The following is a 5,201-nucleotide window of genomic DNA, read 5'->3' on the forward strand; positions in this document are numbered from 1 at the left end:
TTAAATGATTGCAAAGGAATTGGGAACTTATTGAACATCTCCCTTGGTAAGTTATTCCAATCCCTATCTCCCCTTCCTCTGAACGTATATTTGCTCCGATTTGTCCTCTTGAATTCCAACTTTATCTTCCTATTGTGATCTTTCCTGCTTTTAAAGCCACCATCCAAACTTATTCGTCTACTGATGTCCTCCCACGCCATCTCTCCACTGACAGCTGGGAACATACCACGTAGTCGAGCAGCTCGTCTCCTTTCTCCCAAGTCTTCCCAGTCCAAACTTTGCAACATTTTTGTAACGCTACTCTTTTGTCGGAAATTGCCCAGAACAAATCGAGCTGCTTTTCTTTGGATTTTTTCCAGTTCCTGAATCAATTAATCCTGGTGAGGGTTCCATACATTGGAACCATACTCTAGTTGGGGTCTCACCAGAGACAAATATGCTCTCTCACTTTACATCCTTACTACAACCCCTAAATTCTCTCATAGCCACGGGCAGAGATCTGTACCCTTTGTTTACAATCATATTTATGTGATTACCCCAATGAAGATCTTTCCTTATATTAATACCTAGGTATTTACAATGATCCCCAAAAGGAACATTCACCCCATCAACGCAGTAATTAAAACTGAGGGGACTTTTCCTATTTTTGAAACTCACAACCTGACTTTTAACCCCGTTTATCATCCTACCATTGCCTACTGTCCATCTCGCAACATTATCGAGGTCATTCTTCAGTTGCTCACAATCTTGTAACTTATTTATTACTCTGTACAGAATAACATCATCTGCGAAAAGCCTTATCTCTGATTCCACTTCTTTACACATATCATTGATATATATAAGAAAACATAAAGGTCCAATAGTACTGCCTTGATGAATTCCCCTCTTAATTTTTACAGGGACAGATAAAGCTTCACCTATTCTAATTCTCTGAGTTCTATTTTCTTTCTTTTTTTTGCTAGGGGCTTTACGTCGCACCGACACAGATAGGTCTTATGGCGACGATTTCTATTTTCTGGAAACGGAGCCACCCATTCAGTCACTCTTTTGTCAAGTCCAATTGCACTCATTTTTGCCAGTAGTCTCCCATGATCTACCCTATCAAGTGCCTTAGACAGGTGAATCGCGATACAGCCCAAATGACCTCCTGAATCCAGGATATCTGCTATATCTTGCTGGAATCCTACAAGTTGGGCTTCAGTGGAATAACCTTTCCTAAACCCAAACTGCCTTCTATCAAACCAGTTATTAATTTTGCAAACATGTCTTATATAATCAAAAAGAATGCTTTCCCAAAGCTTACATACAATGCATGTCAAACTGACTGGCCTGTAATTGTCAGCTTTATGTCTATCACCCTTTTCTTTATACTCAGGGGCTACTATAGGAACTCTCCATTCATTTGGTATAGCTCCTTCAACCAAACAATAATCAAATAAGTATTTCAGATATGGTACTATATCCCAACCCATTGCCTTTAGTATATCCCCACAAATCTTATCAACTCCAGCTGCTTTTCTAGTTTTCAACTTTTGTATCTTACTGTAAATGTCATTGTTATAATAGGTAAATTTTAATACTTCTTTAGTATTCCTCACGTCCCCTATCTGAACATTATCCTTGTAACCAACAAACTTTATATGCTGCTGACTGAATACTTTTGCCTTTTGAAGATCCTCGCATACACACTCTCCTTGTCTTACTTTGGATGACCCAATGGCAGGTCGAAATATGTCTATTTATGTGTGAAGTTTCGTCTTAATTGGACAAAAATATATAGTATGGTCTAGGGATTATAAAAATCAAATTACGGTTGATTATGTATTATCCATTTTACAGACTAAAATTCAGACGGTTCAACTTCAATAATGCATATGTATATTAGCCCATGTCGGAGCACAACAACTAAGCCAACAATATACAAATTCCATTTGTACCACGCTAGAGGACAAACACATTTAAACACGAAAACCTCCAGCTGAAAACTGTTTTAACGTTCAACATTTCAAACTTAATTCGATTTGTATTATCCATTTTACAGACAGAGACCAGTTGAACCAAAACAGAAAGACCTCCAGTTCAAGACTGTTTTAACGATCAATATTTCACAGTTTTTCAAACTTTCATGCTGATTAAAAATCATTTTAAGTAACATTCATTTTTGTGTGTATCCTATATTTTAAATTCATTATACGCGTCTTACTGGGGATGACCCAGTGCCAGGTCGAAATATGTCCATTTATGTGTGAAGTTTCGTCTTAATTGGACAAAAATATGGACTAGGAAGTCTGATCCTGAATAGAGCCCTTAGCCTGCAATCTCCTTCCACTTAAAACTTTAGACCACCTGTCTTTTACAATTCCCCTTTCCTTCCTATCCCACTTTTACAACTAATGTACCCTGTACATTGTTTGAGGGTGCCTACCTCCTTTCCTGTCTTCTGAGAGAATCCTAATTATCTCCCCAATATCTCCGACTCCTTCTTCATAGTCATTAATGCCTGGCCACACCCACAGTTCCTACACTTGCATTCCTTAGTCATTCTTTACGAAAAAATGAAAAGGGAATGGAAAATAAAATAACTTATTCTGTGCAAAAAATGAAAGGAAAGTAATATTGTCTAGGGTTGTACCCAACTATCCATGAAAGTAAATAAATTAATATACTGCTACAGTACAATAATACTTTGTCGGACTATATTTTTATCCTACAAAACCCTAACAGGATAAAAACTGCCGTTAACTACTGAATACCGAAAGGAATACACAAGAATTACACAATTCTAAACTGCAGCTAAGCCAATCCTAATTACTACAACAGAATTCTTGTAAGGGAGTTTCTACAGATAATTCTACTATACTACAGAAATATTTTACAATAATAGAATAAGTATCTAATAAGATACTACAATACACTACGATAATTTTAAACTACGTTCAGGCGTATCCTGATTACAATATGTTATTTGTAAGCACAAACAGAAATGAAAATTTCAAGTTTGAAATTCGCAAGAACTACTCAAAGATTATCAACAAAGCTAAATGCGTAGACAGATTATTATTAGTGCTATTTTATCCTACTATGTTCACACGAATATATCAGGCAAGGTATTATCTAATACACCGTATCTGCAATACAATTTTCAACTGAAATGTGGTTATATGATTTTTACAGCTGGTGGATTACTAGTGTTTTCCTTACTAAGCGGAACGGGGCATAAACGTTGTCCTTAAATGATGAGAAATAAGAGGTTGTCTACAATAATTTCTAAAAAAATTCCTTCTGTCAAAACTACTCCGCGGACTTGAATTGCAAATATTATTGGGATATGGGATGTGATTAACTAACTTTTACTCGATGAATATGGTACCGGTAAACAAAGGTGCAAAGTACAAAATATGCCGGGGACTTAGGACTACAAATTATTGGAATACGGTGATCAGCTGATTCTTGTATTTATTTATTTAACTACTATATTATCTTTTATCTGGTCGAAATGCAGCAAATAATCGTCAAAAATAAAAAAGAATGTTGAGTAATTCTCCAGTGAAATACCGTATATTCTCTTTAACTTTTTTAAAATCGAAGTTTACAGCCGTCTCGTGGTAGTTTGAACGGATATCTATACGAAATACCGGGTCTGTTGTCCGACTCGTTGGCTGAATGGTCAGCGTACTGGCCTTCGGTTCAGAGGGTCCCGGGTTCGATTCCCGGCCGGGTCGGGGATTTTAACCTTCATTGGTTAATTCCAATGGCCCGGGGGCTGGGTGTTTGTACTGTCCCCAACATTCCTGCAACTCGCACACCACACATAACTCTATCCTCCACCACAATAATACGCAGTTACCTACACGGCAGATGCCGCCCACCCTCATCGGAGGGTCTGCCTTACAAGGGCTGCACTCGGCTAGAAATATCCACACGAAATTATAAATTATTATACCGGGTCTGTTGTCCTTTTGATAATCTGCCTTTGTAAGTATTATAGCAACGAACCTACAGATATTAAAAAACATTAAAAAAGGATATTGCCGGGTATTACTAAATTATTTCTTAAACCTAAATTCGAAACGAAGTATACAAAGCTGGCCTACTTAACCTAGAAAATGTAATCTACTTAACACCAACTGAACTACTTGATATAAAATTCAAATATATATTACTATTCCCGGTTTCTACCAACATGCACTAAACGCCTAGTGTATATATAAATAGCACTAAATGGGTCACAAACACACAAAATTAAACAATTTCGGTAGGTTTTAACTACTTTATCACTACAATAATGGAAGAGCACTCTCAACAGCCGACCATTCTCAAGCTCATCCAACAATGGAATCAACGGCGCTTTCGACCGTCCTGTTCGACGAAAACCCAGAGAGCGTTGTTTAATATCAGATCGGAGTTTCTTGAAATAGGCATGGGTAATGATGATCTTGCTCGAGACTCTCGAGACTGACGACAAGACTCTCGAAACATTGTTGTGCTAATACCGTCAAGAAATATCCTTTTACGGAATATCCCAACTGACTAATTTAAGGCTGATCTATTGATTGGGCACATAAAGTTACACTTCGTGTGGCAACCTGAAATTAGGAATGAATTGTAGGTATTTTGTGAATAATGTTAGGATAATGCAGTGTTATAGCTCAAGCGTAAAGTTACTCTGTAGTTTTGTAGGGTTTAGGTGATTAAGAGTTAATCTAATTTCTGTTACACAAGATTGATGTGTTGTTTGTCACTGTAAGAATAATTATAATATGATTAAGTTATAAGTCGAAAATCCGGATGACTGGCATTTCTTAGTAGCTTGTACGTTATGATATTCAGTAAGTTGATCTGACTAGCGACATTCTACGTGTGTGTACTTATATTTGGTATGGAGTTTTGGAATAATCGATTTACGTTCATTAATATATGTGTTACATTCCATTTTTTTCTTTCAAAAGGTGCCATTAGGGTGACACAGTTTTGGACATATTACAAGAGAGAGGAATGAAGAATCTCTTTAATCTCCTTAAGTTAAGTGGATGTGGAAGAGGAATTAACATCTTACGAGGTAAGAAATATTTGTCACAAAGTAAAAAGAAAATGGTTCTGTAAATTTATTCTCCCAAGTATAACTTCGTGTATTGTACAATAATCTCTATATTTTTGAAATGTTTTTTCGGTAGGAGTAAATATTTCCATTTATGTTCTTT

Source organism: Anabrus simplex, chromosome 2, assembly GCF_040414725.1.
Source record: "Anabrus simplex isolate iqAnaSimp1 chromosome 2, ASM4041472v1, whole genome shotgun sequence".
Taxonomy (NCBI): Eukaryota; Metazoa; Arthropoda; class Insecta; order Orthoptera; family Tettigoniidae; genus Anabrus; species Anabrus simplex.